The 23,317-nt window shown below is 40.5% G+C and overlaps 1 protein-coding gene across 1 annotated transcript in view; it reads right to left on the reverse strand.

Annotated features, from left to right (window-relative positions):
* Rorb (RAR related orphan receptor B) overlaps positions 1 to 23,317 on the reverse strand; it is a 179,345-nt gene that overhangs the window by 75,520 nt on the left and 80,508 nt on the right. The gene's annotated exons all lie outside the window — the stretch shown is intronic.

Here is a 23,317-nt window from a genome sequence, read left to right on the forward strand (position 1 = left end):
TCTTTCTTGACATTACTGACACTTTGGGTTGGACACCTCTTTCTCAGGGGTGCTGCTCTGGGGATTATAAACTGCCTTCGCCTCTATTCCTGGACGCCAGTGCCACCTACACCTTCCCAAATCTGAAAACTCAAAAGGCTTTTAAATGCAGTATTGGAAAATATGCTCTGGGGACCAAGGAGCAGTCAGGTGACCATCTCTGTTGTAGAGTTCCAGTGGCTGTGTACAGATCTGGGCATCGCTACTCAGCAGCACCTCACCTTCCTGTTCTGTGCGTGCAGATGGTAACAGTGCACTAGTCACAGACCTCTGTCTTGCTGTTTGAGAAATAAAAGAGAAAATGCATGTAAAATACTGATCATAGTGGTCAACACAGGAAATGCTAGCTAGTATCTATCTATCTGTATTCATAGTCTGATCTTGATTCCAGACAACTGCAAACATCCCTTAAGGTCTTGATGAGATGTTATGTACCCAATCATTAATTTCTATTTTCAGTAGAGAATCTCAATATATAGAGAGGGTCTAAAGACAAGAGCAAAAGTGTGTCAGAATTAGAACAAAGTTCTAGTTTTATCTTTTTACAACCAGGAAATTTTAGGAAGCTACTGAGTCTCTGATAACAACTATTTCCTCATTCGCAAATTAGGGAAAATAATTACTATTTTATGTATTTTAAAGTCACACTGTCAGTCTTTTTCTCCCCAGATGTTATATTTTGGTAGTACACAGTGTTTCCACTCCTGTGTGGAATAGGTACACCTTCCCGCACCTCAAATCTTCTTCACCCCTTTCCTTCCACTCCTACCCCTCCCCTCCATCTCTTATCTCCTTCCCACCAGAGAAAGATCCTATCATCTATATTTTATTTTGTTCTTTTTTATATTTTGGGTTTCTCCTATAAGAGGAACCATGTGATGCTTTTGTGTGTGATTTATTTCATTTAACATTATATTCTCAAGGTGCCACATTTCCCTACAAATGACTTAAGTGGATCCTTCTTCATGTTAGGGTGGTACTTCATTGCATCATGCATCTGTTGAGAATTAAGTAAAATAATACACGAAGAAGCCTCTAAGCCAATACCTTGCTATATAACGGGTACTCATTAAACAGTACTTGTCCATAATGATAACAGATGAGTGTATAGTAGAAAAAAGTTCGTATTTTACCTGTCTTCTTAAACTTTGACTTTGCCTAGCCTCATTTAACCTGTGGTAGCACTTTTCCTATCAAGACTGCATTTATCGAATGAGGTATCTGAGGGGTAGTTACTCAAATTAAGCATATAATTTGATGTAGTAATAGCTGTACATACTCTGAAAGGCTGGGTTAGTCTAGAGTTTTATAAATAATTAGTTTATGCTGTTGGATGTTCTTTGGTGTAGTCCACCAAGAAAACCCTAGTGGTTAGGTTTTGGTGTAGTACAGAACGGAGAGCACTGCAGTAAATTAAAGTGAAATTATTCCAATGACTTAGTTTGTAAATATTTTAACTTTAGTTCACCTGCATTATAAAAATCTTTTTCAGATTTCCAAGCACCTTCCCTACAGTGCTCCTACTTATTTTTCATCCACGGGAAACTTACATGGGTAATAGAGTAGAAAACGAAAAGACTAACAATTTTCTATTGGATAACACTGGGAGTAAAATCCCAAATTCAAACAGCAAAATCTTGGACCCTGGCTTTGCAATTACTCACTAATACAATCCTCAGTTTCCTCCCATGGTTTCAGGCTTTTAAATCTAAAAGTTAACAGTAGTGACCATACAGCATCATATAAAATTGGTTCCTTCGGTTACATGATAAAAAGTGCGGAATATTTTGGGTGTCAAAGAAACACTTTGTAGTGCAGTAGAAACGCACGCTGTGTAAGAATGGAGATCTGAACATTGAGAAATGGCTGAAATGTAATCACTTCTTTCATTTTTAAAATTGTACATGTGTTCATTTGGCAAATTCTCGTTTGTTGATGACATATTCCAGTAACTGAATTAAGCGCCTTGTTGCACGGGACTTCCAGCAAACAAGCTTATTGCGCAGGTAGAGAAAAAGACTTCCCTTCTTGTTCAGCATCTCTACCCGGCACTGTGCAAGGCCATGGGCTTCCCTGCCGGACCCTCCCACTGATAGTTCACTGACGCATCATTATGACCCCTTCTGCCAGGTGTCTGCAGGGTGCCCCCAGCCTTGCTGACACGAAAACACAGTTTCTGTGCTGCTCCACTGATGTTATCAGGAGAGTAAACCCTATTAGAAGCGCTTCGGGGTTAGTTTGTCATTACTTGAGTTCTGGTGCACCCAAGATGACTGTCAGTGACTCTGCCTCTACATTCTGGTGGCCCCAGTTAGTAACTGGTCCCAAAGCCTTGCTTTGGAGCAACTACAGAATATGTGTATAGATACATGGGTGGACGTATACATATTTATCTCTCTCTCTCTCTCTTGTGTGCTCATTCTCTCTCTCTATATATATATCTTGACTTTGTAAACACATCTGTGTAAAATGAATCTTTACTTGCTTTTGAATATGGGGCATTTCCCTTATTTTTAATCTGGAAGCTTTTCAATACTGCACAAATCTCAGATTGCCGTTAAGGAAGAAAACACATTTTTAATCTCCCAATATATTTTCAGGGGGAGACTTGATCTCACATAAAGTGACAAGCTTCACTGTTACAACCCTCAGTTCAGTGGTGAGCTTTAACTCTGCCTCAATAGTGTTTATTTTATCTTCTTCCTGGTTAGAGGTCATTCTCCTGAGTGCAGAATGGAAGACCCTGTTGCCAAAACTAGGCAAAGAGATCTGTAAGAGTCTTTCCCGAGGGTTCTTACCTGAGGAATCTGACTTCAGGAAAGCTACTTCAGAAACCCCCAGGTGATGAAGATTCTTCTTCTTCTTCTTTTTTTTTTTTGGTATGGAGAATCGAACTCAGGACCTCATGCTTGCCAGGCAGATACTGTGCTACTGAGCTACATTCCTGGGGAAGAGTACTCTTACCTAATGTCAGGGGTGATAGTGGCAACTTTGCATGCCACTGAATATACAGCCCCTCAGAATGAGCTTTGATTGCTTTAAACCAAGAGAAATGATTATTAGATGCTACATTTAGAGTCTGTATATTATTGTATACATTTGCAAAATCTTCACCCATGTTAGCTCAGAATTTTCCAGGAAAACCATTCTTATCTCTTAGAGTTTTGACTTACTTCATTGTAATGATAAAAAATAATTTCTTTCTTTATAAACATTAATGATATTCAACCGCACACCTCTGGGTTAGGTAAATTTATTATTATTGTTTAAGTTGTATCCTGTTGTTTATTTTTGCTCTCTGTACAATGGTACCAACAATATATCCTTATTTGTATGAGAACCAGACAATCTGGTCACAAAGAATAGTCATTAGTGTTAAACCAATTTAGCTTTGTTCCAAAATCAGGAGAAGAGTTGACTTCTTCATCTTATATTTTTTAAAGAAATACTCACCAAGAGGCAGCTTAACAATGTGATACAGTAAATTTGCTTAAAACTGTAGAAAAGTCCAAGAACAGTATCATTATCTCTGTATACAGCCTGAGTTTGTATTAGCAGAAAGAAGTTTGTCTCTGAAGTATCTTACAAGGTAGAATTGCACAGTGCTTTTTTTCTCACTCATCCTGGGATATCTTATAGTATCTTACAGCCAACTAAAATTGTGAATATTTTACTGAACAGAGTGAGAAACAAATGAAGAATATAAAACCACATAAACAAATCATATGTTGCCAAACTACATGTAGATTGAGTGTCCTTGAAAACAAAATCTTTCTTACTCAAAACACAAATTTAGTTTGATTTGAAGTTAAAAGCAGAGAATCCTGATAGGCAATCAAAGGCAAATACGTCAAGTCGTTCATTATTTTCATTGTCAGGAGCTTCAGGGAGCCAGAGAATTAAACAGCAATCACAGCTAGCATGGCCTAAAACTTAGCACACACCAAGGGTTGGGTTAAGTGGCTTAAACATACTGCCTATTTCTTTATCACAATGATTCTAGGAGGTAGATGGTAGTATTCCAAAGTAACTGGCGAGGAAACTGAGGCATGGAGGGACTGAAGAAGGGTGCTTTAGAGTGGTAGCTCTTCAAGGATGGTCCACCACCCAGAAGTACCAACTCCTGCTCCTGGGTACTTGTTAAAGATGACAATTCTCTGGCTCACCTCACACATGCTGAGATGGGGTTCAGAAAGTCCAGGGATTATAGCAAACCGTGGTTTAAGAAGCACTCCAGTCAGTGCCAATGCCTGGTCAAATCTGAGAACAGTGACTTAGATTATAGTTAACAACAGTGGAGCCCGGTATGTTTTAGTTTTATAATCCACTCTCCAAATCCCACACACAGCATATGAACTTGTCACAAAGGTGAGAGTTGTTTGGGAACATCTCAAGAATGACTTACTGTTTACATATTAAGCATTGAATATTTCTTCATTTTGAAGAAATTTTAAAGAATTGTGTTTCCATAATTGTAGTTTTAGCAAGGCACAGTAATCCTTGCAAATCAAAGACAAGCTGCATGTTGTACAAGCCTTTTCCTCTTTAATGTAGGGAGCAGACAGACTGTATTCTTCCTAAAGGTTAACTAGGATTTTCTTAATCTCCTGAAATTAGCTACCTGCTGTAAATCTGGGTCTTCTGTGAGAATGGCTACTTGTTTTCTTTTTGTATAATTTGTCTCAGCTACTTTCTTGTTGTTGAAACATAACACAATGCAACTTCGAGGAAGCTAGGCTTATTTGGCTCACAGTTTGTAGAGATTTCAGTCTGCAGTCTCCAGGCTCCATGGCTAAAGGGCTTGGCAGAGGGTATGGGAGAGAGTTGCTCAAGGCGGTGGCAAATCTGAGAGCCAGTGAGAGGATGAGCAGGAGATTAAACAGTCTTTCAGACCATGTCCCCAGTGATCCATCTCTTTGCACTGGATCCTACTTCCTAACAGCAAGTTAGAGCTAAACTTGTTGGTGGACTAACCCTCTGACCATAAATTCTTTCCTACCAACCAGTCACCTTCCAAAGGCCCCGTCTACCAGCACTTGATGCTTGGGGTGGGAGGAGTTTGGATATAAACCACAGAACTATTCAGTTCCAGAATCTAGACTAGGCTGGCATTTTCTTCATTAATATTTTTACCATTAATAATTTTGCCCTACATGGTGCTAAATATTATTTCAGGACTAGATGTGAAACTTAAACTCTGATATCCCTACAGAAAGAAAGAAGAACAATAATGAAAAACATATTTTCATAATGATATCTCTCCTTTGTTTTCTAGGAAGACAGGATGCTACAGAACGTCAAGAATAACCTTGCTTTCTGAGAACAAAGGGAAAAAACACTGAATGGAAATGTAGAGTAGTGAATGTGGTAGTATCTGTATTTTCATTGTATTTATCTTTTGTTTCTTATTCTTGATCCTTATGAGGTGTTCAAGTTGCTGTTCTTAGCACTATTATGTGGCAAATTAAAGTTATTTTCAAACTGCTTGAAAAGCATAATAAAAATATAGCTGCTTTGGGGGTCAACAAAGCCTGGGGAATTTTCAGTGATAAATGGCACATCAACAATTTAAAAGACTTTTTCTTTTACCTTATTTAGACAAATCCTGTTTTTGTTTGCCGAGATAAAAATCATCAAGTAGAAATAATTGCTGCTTAACATCATCACATTTGCTAACAGATAATGATTGGATGATCTGGAGGATTAAAGGTTGAATTATTGTTTTATGGTTGAAAATTAAGAACTGTATCTGAGCGCCTAAAGAATTTTTCAGAAGAGTAGGGTATGAATAGTGCAGGAGCAGTCTCATAAAGAACAATACGTGTCTTCAACTTTGTGGCAAAAACATTCATAGAATGAATAATCCAATTTGCCCATGCCCTTGCAACTAATGGGTCCAAAAATAGTCAGTGCTCAAAATCTAAAAATTATCTTTCATTTGCTAAGGGCAGTTGATGGGTGATGTGCTGAAGGAATAGTTGCCTTAGGTGTGTTTCAGAAAACTGCTTAGACTGATTTTTACAAGGAGACTAAATGGTTTTAAAGAGTTTACATGGCTTGGGGTATGGAAAAGGCAGAATCATTAAGATAGTTTAAAGCAGGCAAGGATTCCAACAACATCTATCCAAAACTGAATTGACACAAAATCAAAGACATAGCTGGTCACCACATTGGTTGTGTTCAATGCTGACATCTTGATCACTGTTTGAGATCTTTTTTTTTGTTGTCTTTTTGAGACAGGGTCTCACTATGCAGTTCTGGTTGGCCTTGAGCTCACTTTGTAGCCCAGGCTGGTCTCGACCTTGCAACCAGCCTCCTGCCTCAGCCTTCCCAGTGCTGGGATTACAGCATAAGCCACTACGCCCAGCCATTGTTTGAGATCAATAGAGTGTTTTTAAAAGTATCTTATCCTATGTAAATTTTAGGGCTATGAGAAAAACTAAATATTTTTAAAATATTGTATTATTACTAAAATTGTAGCAGCATGTTCTGTTCCACACATATAGAGAAATAAATTTCTCGGCTTTCATTTTAGCAAAATGATTATGACAATGATATGACTTTAATTGCTGTTTGTTTATAATGTTTTGTATCACATTTAAGCAAGAAGAAAAACTTATGTTCCTCCTGTTCCACCTACTCCTACTTCTAGAGAATTTCCAGCTCTCTGCGTGTTTGTTGTAAGATAGCAGCTTTACAATGCAATACACTATCCTGAAGTTTTAGTGATGAATTGAAGCCAGAAACTATCTAGTAACATGTTAATTTTAGTTTGTGGATTGTACTGCATTTCAATAGCTCCTACTCAACTAAATAAATTACTAGTGAATTAATTCTTGTTCTGATGTAAAAATGAAACTCAGTAGCATTGTCATTTGCATTTCACAAGACCTTAAAAAATGGCTAATCTTATTTCACTGGAGGATGGGCTGGAGGGATGCATGGTGCCCTATGATTGAGGATCAAACTCTACGAAAAACCACTTTGCAGCACACACTTAAAAGATGCACCCTTGGTCAATAGGACCAACCTCTCTGTGCCTATTTCCCTGTTTCTAAAACTGGTGTGATGATTCCTATCTCATAGGGGCTAGAAAAAATAAAATAAACTGTTGAAAGGTGATTGACGCAAGTCTGACACTCAGAAAGTGATCAGGATATGGTGAACATTACTAAGCTGAAGACTGCCCACCCTGTACCAGAGCTCACAGTTTTTACATCAGGAGAGAGCAGCACCCCTCGGCATGCTGGAGGCTGTGTGTGGTCCTCTTTACTGGAGACTGAGAGTCCTCCCAGAGAGCCGCTGCTAGGGGGTTTCAGAGCTGAATACTCGAAAGTCTACTCAATGGACAGATCACGTATCACATGGAGTGGTCCCTCAGACCATGTGTCCTGATTGCCAGAAAGAATTTGTGCTTGCTTGTTCTTGCTAGAAGCCCACGGCAGGGGAAATTGTACCTCTTAATTTATTCAGCAATAAATTCTTATCAAATGCACACACACTGCCTGCATCCCTGCTCATTTACATTTGCGAGTTATCTAGGTAACAAGTTGCCTGTTATTTTGAGAAAACATTATAAACATTATCATTCTTATACTAATTATAACAGCAATAACAGTTATCATAAACAACAGTGGTTTGTATTTATATGGCATTGTACATTTTTTAACTTAAAAATTTTCACCATTTGTAAAAATGAGTCCAATTTGCATAGTGAAGAATTTCTCAACCAAGCAGAGGAAGTAATATTAAATAACCAAATGTGGGAAAGGAGTTGCCAGCTGACAGTTGGAGTTTTTTGTTGGGAGAGAAAGGTGCTGTGTGACTTCAGGAGGGTTTGTCGCTTCCCCTCTGTATACAGGACTAATTTCACTTACACAGCGAAAGGCCAAGAATCCCTTAGGTCAGGAGAATGGATGGAGCACAGCCCATCACTGTCTTGTGTATTCACTTGTCATTGGTGGTCTGGAACTAAACCCTACATCAAACCTTCCTCAAACACAGTCCAGAAACCCGTTTCCTCCGCACCAGAATGTCCACCTGAGCTGTTTTGATTTCATACAACGTGCTCTACTAAAAGATATCATGCACTATTCTTTGAAAGGACAATAAAGAATTCATTCCTTTGATATCAGGTATACACTGATTGTGTATCAACTCAAGAAATTCATAGAACGGGGTACATTTAGAATTTTACATATTATGTTTTTAATTTGAGGGAAAAGGACAAGTCTCAGGGCAAAAAAAAGGTCATTGTAGAAGACATTTTCCCCTGCCTTGGGAGGTGGCCAAGTACGGTTCCCCTCCAGATTTCTGCAGTTTCATATTAAGACCTCAGTGGGGGTCATAGCTGGAGGCCCGTGGTGAGAGCTGGGGACTCCGCAGCAGTGCGGCAGGACCCCTGTTATCTGTCTGATAGAGAGCAGGAATACTTGGTGCTAGAGTCGGGGCACACAGTGCCACTGACCATCACTAAGCTGGGTTCAGAATCTATGCTTGCTCTTAAGAAGACAATGTGGCTTTTCCTCCTCATTGCAGTGGGGCTAAGATGAAGGCAGGAGTTACTTGGCTTGTTCTACAGTCCCTCATGATACGGGAGTGGCTCTCACCCAGGTTCAGAGAGTAAAATTCCTTCTTTCCTTTCCACTTATTGGAATACAATTACCTATTAAGAGTTTTCCACACAACCATGACATCTTCTTCTTCTCTAGATCAGAAGGTCTCTATCAACCAGTGGGCAAATAAGATTTGTAGCAATGTTACATCATACCAAATACTTCAATACTGAAAATTTTGAAAATCTCATAGGAAACTTTATCATGAGAAATAAGATAAGGGTCTGATTGGTGATCTCTTTTAAAGTTTCAAATTTAATATACTATCCTCAAAGGAAAACAAACTTTTATACGTTTTAGAATTTTTTATGTATAAAATATAACTGACATGATACACACACAAAAAAACTGGCAACACTGGATTGTCTTTGGGAAGATGATTAGACTTGTGAGGTGGACAACTTCTGTACCATTAAAATATGGTGCATATATGATTCAAATATTCCCTATGCAAAATTAAATTAACTTAAAACTTAAAGTCTTTAAAAGGTGACTTTTAGAGGCTACGTAATACTCCCTTATGTAGTGTGCCTAAATGTATTCAGAGATATTTAAATTGTTCATAAGATTTTTTCCCTATTATAAATCAAATGGCTTTATTTCTCTTATTCAAAGAAGAATAGCTAAGAAAAATAGTACAGTTGTAAGTATTGTTATTGTTTGTAATACTGGACGTTGAACTCTTTGCTTTTCTGCTGAGCTACAGACCTGGTCCCCTTCTTTTGTATTTTTATTATTAAATTTTGAAACAAGGTCCACAGACAGGTCTGCAGATTTAAAATCTTCCTGCCTTAGCCTTTCCCAAGGCTACTAGTACAAATATATGCTAGTTTAGTGTAATCACTTTAAAGTCCATTTGAAACATTACTCATCATATTGACATGCATTTCTTATATGCTTGCTGATATTGAGCATTATTCTTTTAAAAATAGTAATTGCTAATGTAATGGATGAAAAATGGTCTCTGAAAATGTTATTATAGTAAGATAACATGTTGTACCCAATTGGCTTCTACCCACAACCATTTTGTGTCTACAGAATGAAGATTACCAAAGCATCAGTCTTGCAAAATTATAATATTAAAAAGAAATCTACTAGATTGAAGCAATCTCTAGATTTTCCATGATTTTGCCAAAATCTATACTAGTTTAGATTAAAATCTAAATCTTTTAGATTTTATACTAGTTTAGATTAAAATCTAAAATCTTCAGGGGATAGAGAATAGAACTAATCGGCAGCATAGAAGCCATACTGATACAGAAGAATCTATATTTCAATAAAGAATTTCAGTGTATGTTTCTAGCTCAAATTCACCTTTGGGCAAATTTTAATGGAGGAGACAGTTATATGGCTGGAGCTGCCCTGAGCTCCATGGTTAGAATCTACTCTCCATGGAGCAGAGGTCACGTGTTGGTCATCTAATGAAGAGACTTCAGGTTGGCCAGAGCTGGCAGCATGAGAAAGGAGGCCAGGAATTTCCAAAAGAAAAATTCCAACGTTGTCATTTGCCTAGTGTTAGTCTTTGTTCAAATTTCTTGTTGGTTCAGGAAAGCTTCATGGCCAGGAGCTTCTAAAGTATCTTGGGTTCCTGTGCTGTTGATGTTCATCCCACAGCTTGGCTCAACTCATGCCTTTGGGGGGTGGCTTTAAGGAACTCACACGAAGCCAGATGTGGTTCAAGTAAAATAGCTGGAGCGTGGAGGCAAAATCCCAGGCCTGCCACCAGTCAGCTTCATAACCTTGGGCACGTCCCTGGGACTGTATTCCTCTGAGTAGCACTCACAACACAGTTGTCAATATAAAATGAAATACCTTATTTCAAAGTGTTTTGCAAATGTTAAAACACTGTGTGCCTGTAGAATAACTATCACTGTTAGTGTTTCCATAATTACTGCAGAAGTCTCTGGGACTTGGTGATCTTTGGGGACAACAGAGGAAAAGCCAAGATAGGTAGAACTCTTAAGGTTAGAAAACCTGTGAGCGTATTTTGATTTTTAAAAATATGCCATTTGTACCTGTTTGAAACAGATTCTAGACTTTGACCTGGAAAGCTATTGAACAATTCTTCATATTTCAGTATGTGACATTTAAAAAAAAATGACATTTTTGTGTCTTGTAGAGAAATACTTGGTGCCTGGAGTCTAATATTTTGCTATGCGCACGAAAGTCAAACCCATTCTCCTTTAGCACTAGGTGTGTGTTTCACAGGCACAGCCTATTTCAGCAGGGTGTGTGGGCCTGGCGTGCAGTTCCCTGAAGTATCAGGAGATTCAATCACCCTCACTTCTATTTTTCTTCTCTGAACTGCAGATGGAGAGTGGGCTTTCATGATCTCCAGAGGGGAATAATTGGCCGATTTGCCCAATGTTTGGAGGAAAAACAGAAGAAAAAAGATTATCTCCTCGCGGGTTGTCTAGTGGAAATCACAGACTTTTCCAGCTGTAAGGGCCTTGGAGATCACAGTCTACTCCTCCTCCCTACAACACTGGCCCGGGCATTTGCTGGCACCAGATAGGGCAAGAGAGTGATATGAAATTCTAGTTCAGCCTGGCCCCACAGAGATGTAATGCAAGTTCTGTATAGAACTGAAACTTTTTCTAGCAGGCACATTGTAAAAGTAATAAAATTGTAAAGGGGAAAACAATTTCAGTAGTATTTTATTTAATCCAATATATACAAATATTGCATTAGCAAGTAATCACCGTGAAAATCAGCAATGGGTGAGATATTTTGCCTCCTTTTTTTGATAGTGGTGGCACTAGGAATTGAACTATATCCTTCGTACTAAGTGCCATGTCAAGTTCATTATTTGTTTGTTTGTTTTCTTTTTAAAATTTTGGGACAAGGTCTCAGTGCATATCTAAGCTACCCAGACTGGTCTCAATCTTGCCATCCTCCTGTCTCATCCTCCTGTAGGCTGGGATTCCAGGCCTGTCCCACCACAGCCAGCCTCCTCTGTTTTTCTTTTTCATCATAAATCTCTAATGTGTATTTTTATTTTCCACTTAGATCACACCTCAGTCTGTTTCAATCTGAATTTCCTCAGTTTGTTTTAATATTAAGTTTTCAGTGGCGCAGGTCAAATACAGTTCTGCCAAAATAGTCTGGTTGTCCTGCCAGAGACATATTTTACGCTGCTTTGCTATTTAAATGTAAATTATAATTAATCACAATGCGCTGAGCTAAGTCCCCAGCCCCCGTATTAGAAATTCAGTCCCTGCTGTGAATATTTCAGGGACTCTCTAGCCATATGTGGCTGGTAGCTCCTGGATCAACAGTACAGCCCTCGATTTATAGGCTCTTCAGTTGTAGAATCAAGGCCTGATATTTGTGGCTCTGTGATCACCAGGGTACAGAAGGAGCCTGATGAGTAAATGTTGGCTGGATTGAGACTGACACATGGGTGTGTTCCATCTACAGTTGGGGGGCTGGTTTCCAGTTGCCCTCTTGGTGCACTCCTAGATTCTACACGCAGTGGTTTTCAGGTATGGAGCATGTGGGAACTTGCTAGAAATGTGAAGCTAGAAAGCTCTGCTCCAGACATACTCGATCAGAATCACTGAGGGTGAACCTCAGAATCTGTTTGGAAAAGCTCTCTGAATGATGCTGATGGCATGCTCCAGAAGTCTGTGAAGTACCTTGTAGTTCTAAAAGTGCTGTGTTTTCTTTGGACTTTTCTTTGTATGGGAAGGATGTCAAGTAGGCAAGAGCTGCTAATTCTACGGTGTTGGTGGGAGAGAACTTTCTGTGGCAGTAGAAATGGACTGTATCTCAACTCTCCAATATGGCAGCTACTGGCACATGACTACTGAGCCCTTGAAGGGTAGCTAGCACAAATGAGGAATTGTTTTACATTCTCTATGATTTTAATTAATTTAAGTATACACTTAGATGTTTGCATGTGACTAGTGGCTATCTATAATCCCCTCTTACAAACCAGCAGGGAATGTACAGGGCTTGGTAATGGTGATGGGGCTCTTGGACCATTGGATCTAAGTCTGCAGTGAACTCAGAATTAACTCTGAGACAGAACTTGTCTTTGCCAGGGCTAATTTTGCAGATTAAAAAAAAAAAGGTTTATTCACTAAACCAGTGTGTGTTCTAAACATAAGATTAGAGCAATCAAAACCACTTGAGGCCTGTGGTCTGAAGATTCATGGACTTAACTTTTCTAGGGCACAAGTAGAACCATATAGTCTGATAAGTAAACCTTAACATCAACAATCATATTTTGTAATTAATGATTCCCTAAGCTCTTCTTTTCCTTTGGTCTCTGAATTATCAGAACTGGCAGTCTATTAATTTATTAATGGAACAGTCTCCCTGGCTGTGCTTATAGTGAGCTTTCCTTACTTAAATCTCTTCTCTAAAAAATGCTTCATGAAGGTGACAATGTCTCTACCTTTGACCTGACCTCTCTTTCCCTTCGCTGTTCTGGGGTAATTACTATGATTTCCTGCACTTTCAAAGTACAGACGCTTTCCAGAATGACACAGAGTAAAGGAAAATGACGGGGTTTCAGGGGTGAGAGAGAAAGCCCCAGTGCCACAGCTCTTACTACCTAAAAGAAGACTGAATAAGAAGAAAACTGATTACAATTTGTTGCTGTTATTGTTCAGGTCACCAAACCTTTCTTAAACCAACTTGGACCCCTAGTTTCCAGGACACAAGTCATATCTGATCATGAAATTCAAGGGTAAGGCCATGGAGGGAGAATGTGTTTCCTGAGGAAATTTATACTTGGTAAAACAGAGGGGCTGCACAGCTCTGAGAGACCACAGGGCGGCCCCTCCTACAGTGGTTTGCAAGCCAGGTGCCCCCAAGAGGGTAATTTGAGCTTCTGAATTGACCCCCAATTCCCACCCTTTGCTTAGAAAATTTAGTTTGGATTCAGTTATGAAATTCATACTGTGTCTTTATTTGCTAGCAGACCCAAAGAAAGCCCAACCTATGATAAACAGAAGCTCTCACATAAACTGTCACACTGGCATAATATTTCTGTCTTTGACAAAGGGAAAGTGACACAACGCTGTTGTTCTCAGCGTGTCCACCTGCAATCTTCCCAAACGATGTTCCCTCTCTACCTCATCGATCTAATGCTTTAATTGGCAGACAGTAAAGTCTGATGGGAAAATAATGGTCTCTTAAATACCTGAGAATGAAAAGCAAATTAAGTTAGCGCAGTGTAAAAGGCAGGTAATTGCATAATGTCAACCCCATTTTATACCGTTTAGTCTTAAACAGCACACAAAGAGAAGTGTGCATAGGAGAGAAGTAAGACTCCTTTCTTAGGTGACTCAGGTCTGCTTACTTGGGAAGAAGAGCTTCAGGGAAGGGTCCTGGGCGGCCAGGCAGGCTGTCTGCAAAGCCCTCCCTTTTGGCAGTCTGTCCTAATCTGTATAAACCTGCCGCAGGGCTGGGTTTTAGCTCAGTCTGAGCCAAGCTTTGCTTTTGGTTTGTCGGTTGTTTCTGAGGAGGAATGTTCAGTGGAGTAGACCCAGAGGGTCACAGAGCAACTTAGGTTGTTGAGAAGCCATCTCAAGTACTGTCTGCTCCCCACCTTTTGGGCATGCTTTTCACCCTTAATGCCTGGGTTTTATCATCCTCCTCGAAGGGACAGCCTTGGGGGCCTGGTATTGCAATGACAGGGACACCCCATAAAAACAGAAAGGGCAAGATATCTTTGTGTGTAGAGCCGGGGGTATCGTTCACCAGTGCAGCACCTGCCTGGCAATCAAGAGGTCCTGAGTTCAATTCCTGGTACTCACACATCGAAAAAAAGAAAGGAGAAGCTATCCTTGAGTGGGGAAAGCTGATGGATCCTGACAGCAGGTGTAGCAAACGGGAGATAGTGACCCAACCTCCATCACTCTCTCAGACTCTTTCTTCTTCTGTTTCTCCATCCTCTCTGTCTCTTTCTCTCCTCAAATGGACACACAGGGACTTCCTATATTCCTTTGTGTGTGAATGCATGTGCATATGTCCGTGTGTGCTCTTTACACATATGCCGTAGAATGGAGAGGTGAACATCAGAAAGAGAGACTTAGGATAATGTTATTTCCCAGAGAAAATCCACTGTTGAGAGTTTAAAGTGTATTTTCGTAACTTTTTCTCTGTATATTCCCAGCCTTCATGTCTGTCTGTCTCTCTGTGGGACTCTCCTATGTGTGTGTCTCTCATAATATAGTATAACATAATATGATAGAGTATGGCATAATAATATAATACAAAATATATATTTATATTAAATATACTATTGCCACAAACATATATAGTGGTTTTCATGCTCATACAGGTTTTACACTCTGTATCTGGTCAGTTTCTCCATGCTCGGGTTGAAATGCCTGACCCCCCAAACCCTGAAGGATTAGTAGTTAGTTTGGTTTATGATTTCAGAGCTCTTGGCTCATGGCAAGAGGCTGCAAAGAAGAAATGTTGGGGTGGCAGGGCATTGAGCGGGAAAGCTTCTTAACTCATGGTGTCCCGGAAGCAGACAGCAGGGAAAGAGCGCTTGGGGATGGGGCAGATGTCCAGCTGTGGTCCCCCAAGTCATGCCCAGGCCCCACCCAGCCACCCCCGAAGTGTGGTTCGCTTGGTTCTTAGGTGTCCCGTAGGCCAGCCAGGTTGACAAGCAAGAGTAACCATTGCAGCTGGACATCTTTATTTTTAAATGACCCACAAATAAGGACTACAGTGTTTTTATTTGGAGCCTCCTGAAGGTCTGACTGAATTAGCCATCAAGTCTTGCACGTGAGGACTGGCATATGACAAGGGGTGGTGACAGCTCTGTGGCTTCAGATGGCTCCTGGGGAGAGGCTGTGCCATGCTCATAAAAGCACAGACAGTGCCCACAGCGCACAGCCTCTCTCTGCAAGAGCTGTAGAGGTGAACGGGTCCTCTCTGAGTGGGGATCCTTGTGCCAGTCTAGTGACATTGTGCCAAGGATGTTACTCTTTTCTTAACACACTGAAGTTTTCAGCTATTCAGAATTTTATAAGTCAGTGCTTTACAAATCCCCTGATAGTACTCTGGTTGCTACTTCAGACACTGTGATTTTTTTTTTATTGCAAATTCTTTGTGTGGTGCTTTTTCTAAAATATATTAATTATTTTTATTTTCCTTGACTATGGCATGCATCATTTTTATCTTTGTGAATACAGTATCCTGAGCTTGTGCATACACTCTGTGAAGACTCGATTCTCTTTTAAGGTCCTGTGTTGCTGACCTCACACACCAACGCCCCGGACATGTGGTGTATAGAAATGCTAGTGTTACACAAACATGGCTCCAGAGCACTGTGCCTTCTGAGCTCTGTGTTTTTTGTTGGTATAGTGCTGTCCATTAACTTCCTGAGAATTTTTTGCTTTTCTTACGCCTCATTGAAGTTTCCTCCAGTGACCACACGTACTGTCCTGTCCCTTCCTGTCCATTTACTCCAACAAATTCCTTCTTTGGGGGAACTTTGAAGCCGGATAACTAAACTGGCTTGGATGGCATATAAAGCAGACTAAAATATATAAAATAAAAATAGACATTAGCATTAGGCCCAGCCCAATTCTGCATGGAAGAATGAGATCCCCTTAGTGTTAAACCTTTCTGTCCCATTGATATTTGAAGCTTCTTACTCCACCTCCTCTCTCCTCCTCTTTACCTTCTTTCTTCTCTTCTTCTCAAGTCATGGTTACCGCATCTGACCCACACTGTCAGTGAAGATTGGTTGGACTAAGTTAAACATAATTGCCGGTGTGTCTCTAGGGATTGACATGGCTAGAGGGTTGGGTGATGGGGGACAAGACAGCTTGAGTAAAAAGCTGCAGGGACTCTCAACAGCCTATGAATTAGTCCATGGGCACAAAGAGGACCCTGGGGAGGAAACTCAGGCGGCTGTCCCTGTCTGTTTTCCCATTTCTGTCCCTGGATTGTGGCTCCTGGGTCATGCTGGATAGGCTTACGGCACCTCCTTGTCATCCACTGGATGTGTTGATGTGATGCTGAGCATCACATCCAGCCTGGTCCAGCCTCTTAGATTATGCACAGGGAGCATCTGCTTTACCCTCGAGCTTTTTTGCTTTCTTCCAGCACTTAAGTCATTCATTCCAGACATTTGGTCCAGGCAAAAAGTACTGAAAGACAAACATTTTCTCTCCACTCTGGTTGTTTCTCACTCTCTGATTCTGCAGCCGTGTCTTGAAGATACTTCTAAGCACCTGGCCAGTAGAGTGAGCAGGGCTTGCCCAAACTCAGTGCACTTACAAATCACTTTAAAGAGGCAGATTCATGTTCACTACCTGCAGGAAGGGGCTTGAGAATCAGCATTTCTGATAAAATTTTGCACTCCAGACAGAACTACATTTTCTTAAGCAAGAAATTCAACCCTTTCTCTTGTTGTCTATCAAGTTTTACAGTCTTGCTTTTTATTTTCCAGGAGTGTTTGAATACTAAAAGCAGGAGATTGAGGGTTGTGGGGAAAGTGAATATGAATGGTTATGGTGAGTTTCTGAGCTATCAAGGTATGTGCTGCCATAGAGAGCAATCCACTTTTATTTTCCAATAACCAAAAAGGGAATAATGGTACACTATTTAAACAAACGATTCAGTATCATTTCATACTACACACACACACACACACACACACACACACACACACCCACCCCATAACTCCTCAGATACATTCTTTGCAGTAGAAATGATGAGAAATATATCAGGTTAAATATGGCAGTGAAGGTCTTTTCTACTTGTTGTGCATTAACAAATGAAATGTACTTTATCAACTGGAATCCTTGTGATATAAACAATTTAGCATGAACACATTTGGCATCCAGCTGTCAGAGAATTTAGATAAATCCAATTTTGAATAAAACATGTACAATGCAGAAAACAATTTCAAATTTCATGAAAGCACCTATTTATTGTCTCAGTTATATCATGGTAGGATGATAAAATAAATGATCAGACTAGTCACCAAGATTTGATGATCTATATCCACTTAATGTCCGAGATCCATGTTATTTAGAGTGTTTATGGCTTCATTTTACTCGTGTTATGTGTCATAAATCTGGAGCTTTCTCTGTAACTGGAGTCTGCATAACTTCAGTGTTCTCCTAAAATGTTTTTAACGTAAGACATTTCATCTTAAAGAGGGGGTTAATGAAGAGACTGTGACGTGTGGTTGTTGAACAGACACCAGCTTCCACAGTGGGGAGCAGTTTGTTCATATACGTAGGACGTCACCTTCCCAGCTCAAGATCAGTGTCATTTTAAAGAAGGAATACAAAGGTGGTCGACGTTTAGAAGTTCAGTCTTGAACAACTATTTCTAAGATGAGAATATGTAATCTATTAACTAGTGATTTCTTACTGTTTATTTTTTAAATTTTGTATTACTTGTACCCTTTTTCTGTTTTTTTTTCCCCCTTTTTCTCCTTAAATAATAAAAAAAGAAGTTCAGTCTTATTATGGTCCACTGTATAAGAAATCCATTCAGTGTTTTCTAATGTTTGGTAGAAAGTATCCTTATCCTCATCCTTTTTTCTGCTGTTTAGTTGGCTCTGCAATTTGTATTAAAATGAGTGGATTGCTTGGGTTAGAAAGCTTTCCATAATGAAAATAGAAATAGTCGTTAAAGGGCCATAAGGTGCTTCTGTGAACTGCTCCCTGGTTCCTTGTGAGGTGCGGAATGGGGCTGGCTGGGTCAGAGTCTCGGAAGTTGTGGAGAGCTCACTTGTGCACTCCCTAGCAGAGTACTTTATATGTACTATTTATTCACTCCTCACGACAACTCCCACTGAAGTGGAGAAACAGAAATATGATGGAAGCTAATTAACTTCCCAAAGTCATACAACATAGATGTGGTAGAATTAGGACTCGAGGGGCTGGGGATTTAGCTCAGCGGCATAAGCGCCTGCCTTGCAAGCAGGCAGTCGTGAGTTCGATCCCCGATAAAAATAAAAAAAAAAAAAAAAAAGAAAAGAAAAGAAAAAAAAAGTGTAGAATTAGGACTCGAGTCGGGGGATAACTCGGGGGCAGAGTATTTGCCTAACATTTGCCCCGTTTCCATGCCTGGCTCTGAAAGAAAACAGATAAACAACAGCAACAAGAATGAAGGAGGCCTAGAACCACAGATTTGCTGAGGTCAGAGTACAGCCTTCACCACCACAGCGTTTAGAATGGAATATAGATTACTGCACATAATTTGGAAAATAGTCTACATTTTAGAAAGGCCCACAGTTGACACAGATTATTGTGTGCATCAAGAAATGCATTTGAAATGCCCACTGTGTGCCACACACTGGAATAGAGTGGTAAATTAAAGACACGTAGCTGGGCATTACACTTTGGGAAGCTGAGGCAGGCGGATGTAGTTAAGTCCAGCCTGGGCAACTTAGAAACTTAGTGAGATGGTGTCCTTTCTGAAAGAGACAGAGAGAGGAGGGAGACAGACAGACAGACACAGACAGACAGAGGCCAGTCCAGCTGAGAGCACTGCTTCTCCTAGTATTTCCAGTACTCATAGTACAAGCGCTGCCGAGAAGGAAGAGAAGCATAGCAGCACTGAACAGTTGAGGTCACACCGGAGGCCAAGGCGGCGGTGCGGGCACCCCGATAGTCAGATCCAGGTTTTTGTCCACCTTGGAGAGCCCATACTCACACCGATTTGTTAGTAAAGAGCTGAAGACCCTGGTGAAGAGGACAGGAAGAGGTAACCAGAGTCCCCGCCTGGCATCTTTTTGGGAAAGATGTGCTGCCCGCAGCTGGGAAGCCGCGAGGATCTTGCCTGCGCAGCCAGAGCCCAGGACAGAGAGAGTGGGACAGGAATGAGCGCAGGGAGGAGCCCGGGACACTGGGATGCCACGTGTCTTTCTTTCCTCATGAAATCTAGCTCTCAAAGATGGACAGGAGAGGAGACACAGTGTGAAAAGGAAAACCAGTGCTTACTGAGTCCTGGGCGCTTTGCCAAATGCATTTCATGGTAATACATGATTTCTGATTCTCACAAATATCCTGTGAGACAACATAAAAAATGAGAAAATTGAGGCTTACAAAATGTCTTACTCAGAGCGCCATGACAAAGAGGTCCAAACCAGGACTCGAATTCAGTCCTAGGCTCGTCTCCTTCCACTATGTGAGGAGCAAGCCCGAAGCCACAGTGTGTGTGTGTGTGTGTGTTTGTGTGTGTGTGTGCATGGGTGTGTGTCTGCGTGTGCATGTGTATGTGTGCAGGGTCAGGCTGTAAATCTTTGTAGTCATATTTTATGGAAAAAATAGGAAGGAGACAGAATCGTAATGGTAAGTTCCTCCAGGCTCACAAAGTCTTTCATTTGATCATAACTTCCCTACTACCTTAATTTGACTTTGTATCTTTTCTACTGGCAAAACTGCTGTTTCTTAGAACTGAAGCTAATGGAGGACAAGGATGTCACGGAATATTCTGACCGCAAACACAGATAAATGGTACTTCTGAGATCCCCTGTAACCACGCGTTAAGGAAGTGCTACTTGAGCGCTCTGAATGTTACCACCGTGCTTCACTGAACAGGAAAAGGACACTTAGAACCATTCATTTAGCAAGCCCGAATGGAGAGCCTTTACCTTTTTCTGAGTCGCTTGTTTAAAGAAAAAAAGAACTCATCTAACAGAGCCAAATCCAGAGAAAAACAAAAAGAAATAAGAAACGTTCATGGTGTAAGCAGGCCAGAGAAATGCACAACTGTTTTCCTAGGAGGATTACAAGATATCTTGCTTTGGGTGGCTTTGTACTCATACAGCAAGGTAATACATGTGCTTTAGCTGACTAAACAAGATTCCAATGATAGCTTAAAAGCTCCACTTCTTATGTAATGAGTATACTATTTCATGTACTAATGGCCCCAAAAGAATGAGAAATGTTTTCTATCTTTCCTTCAGAAGTAACGTTAACTGGATAATAAATTAAGTGTATAATACCCTTGTTTCAAATCAAAGAACACCTAACTTAATGAATGATGAGCTATAATAATATTATACCATATATAATAGCATTTATTAGGACGAGAAGTACACTCAATGCTTAAAAGCATTATTTTATGTGTAGAAAAAAAGTAGATATCGATTTCTTTTGAGGCAGACATCATAATTTATTGAACCAAGTTTGCTAAGCTCAATATTTTCCTCATAAGGCAGTATATCCATATGTTTATTGAATCATAGAATTAGTTTTTAGACTTCTACACATATTCCAGATGTCTTATAGAATACAAGAGCCTAGGAAAGATTTAGCTTCAGTCTCTCAATTTCTCTGTGAGTAAACTGAGTCTCCTAGAAAGAGAGAGGCTGGTCTTAATCATTTTACCTGCCGTATTTCACGCTGGTTGAAAAGCGAGCCTGTGTGGATTCAGCCTGCTACTCTCACCTGGCTTCATTCAATATTTTGAAAGTTGGCTTCTAAGTCTGGAGAAGCTTTTTTATTAAAAAAAAATTCTGTGAGTAACATGATATGACCTAAAAACCATGCGTAAAGGGGAGAAATGATCAAATGTAGTGACAACTTACACAGCTTTATACCCGGATAGTTTTCCAAAGAAATACCAAGAAAGACAGAGGCTGATGGGACTTCTCAGGCTGGACTGGACCGAAGGGTTGTTGTGGTCATGGTTCTCAGCGTGGCGCACACTTTTCTGTATCCACATCCTAACAGTACCTCCCACTCTGACCCTACACCTGGCCACACAACTTGTTTTGGCCAATGGACAGTGGCAAACATGAGGGCAGCAGAGATCCATGTATTCACATGTTGGGCCCTGCCATCACCTGTCACTCTTTGGAATCCAAATACGTCATGTGGAAGAGCCCAGGACAGCTCATGAAGGAAAGCCAGGCCAGCTGAGGCCCCTTTGATGATGTCTGCCCAACTGCAGACATACACCTGAGGCCATGCGGACCACCACTGATGCCTTAGCCTTGGGATAAGCTTAGAGATCAACTAAGCTGGCCCAGCCAAGAAGAGCTGCCTAGCTGGGCTACAGAATCCCAGCTGGTGACACATGGGCGGTTTTTAAGCCCCTATGTGCGTGTTTTGTTAGGCAGTACATAACTGGGCTGTATTTTGTGATACAGCTGATATGAATGAAAAACAGTAACACATAAAGGTGGCAAGACGGCAATTCTGGGGTCACCCATGTGATCTGACAGTTCTTAAATCATTATACAAATGAAACCATCTGAGTGACTGAAGTTTTCATATAACAGCAACTTTTCATATGGAATTGGGTGATTTTATCTGGAGGTGGTCAGGGAAGAGAGGATATGAGCAGATCTCCTGGGAACATAAGATGTGACCCATGCAGACCTACTGAGTCAGAGCCCCAACTCTGCGCCCATGAGGCTGAACTCATTCCATTATTTGATCTTTATTCACATTTATATTATATTATATATATATCTATTTCTAGCATTTTTGAATATTACTTAAAGTTTACACGAAGTTGTTGACTTCATTGTTGGGTGAAGTTGAAACCTGAAGTTAAACCATCTGCTCTTTGGGGCAGTCAGGGCTAATGTCTGCACCAAGAGCATGGATAGATGGGGTAGAGGTGCTCACAGGGTACCAGACATGGCTTTCAATAAGGAGCCTTTCGTAAAGAAACTCAACTGCACCTGCGTGATACAGACAGGACAGGGCTAGGCTGGAATTTTATCAAGCCAGTTAAATGTTTTGTTCAATCTGACCAATCTCCTGAGAGACACTAGCACACATGACTGCTGTTATCCTTACAGTCCCTTCTCTACTCTATGTTTAAGTAGGTGACAAGACTCAAGACACTTTTCCAGATGCAGGAAACATATTCCAGCTTTGCCCTTGTAGTGGGGTATAACTTAGGGACAGGAATAAAAATTTCAGAAATAAAACACTAAATACACATCCACCCACCCACACACACATTTTCACACACAATTTCAATTTTCCTGAAACTATCAAAGAAATGCAAATAAATGAAATACATTTTCTTACTTATAAATTACGTTAGCTCTATAATCTCACATGCCATTGGCACCTGTGGGTCATTAACACTTGGGTAAATTTATGCATAGTTTATGCTTTAATATCCTCTGTGAATAAGAGTGCTGTGTAGATTATTTTTAAATACTCAAAATGCTCACAAACACATACAAGGTGAGAACTGAGTGTTACCACACACCAGACCTGTGCACAGTTTTCTGGAAGGGAGACAGAGGGAGTAGATGAGAACACAGAATGAACAAGGCTATTCTGTGTAGCCCAACGGTAGGAAAAGGTGAAAGGCAGACTTGCCTCTCAGCTGGGTCCTCTTCAGCACTTGACACTAGCCAGAGTGGTTTCCAAAATTTAGAATTAAAGGATCTGCTTCAGAGTGGGCAATTTTTCAAGTCTATCTTAAATTAACTTTCAGAACCTGTTGACTGGGAGGACTTAGAGTGGTAAGTACTGCCAGGGCACCTCAGCAAAGCCTCCACATTTGAAAAGTGGTCACATTTGCCTATAGGAAGTAACATTATCAAGTCTCAGGCAGTCCTTGGAGCTCTGCTGTCATCCCGGTGCTCTCTGGGCGGATTACTGACTTCAGGCTGAGACCGAGAGGGGGATGGATGCTCAGGCCACAGGAACCGTGAGCATGTCAACATTGTTAACTCATCCTACAGTATCGCTTTA

Source organism: Cavia porcellus, unplaced genomic scaffold, assembly GCF_034190915.1.
Source record: "Cavia porcellus strain 051 isolate PalLab524CR breed Dunkin Hartley unplaced genomic scaffold, mCavPor4.1 scaffold_1, whole genome shotgun sequence".
NCBI lineage: Eukaryota > Metazoa > Chordata > Mammalia > Rodentia > Caviidae > Cavia > Cavia porcellus.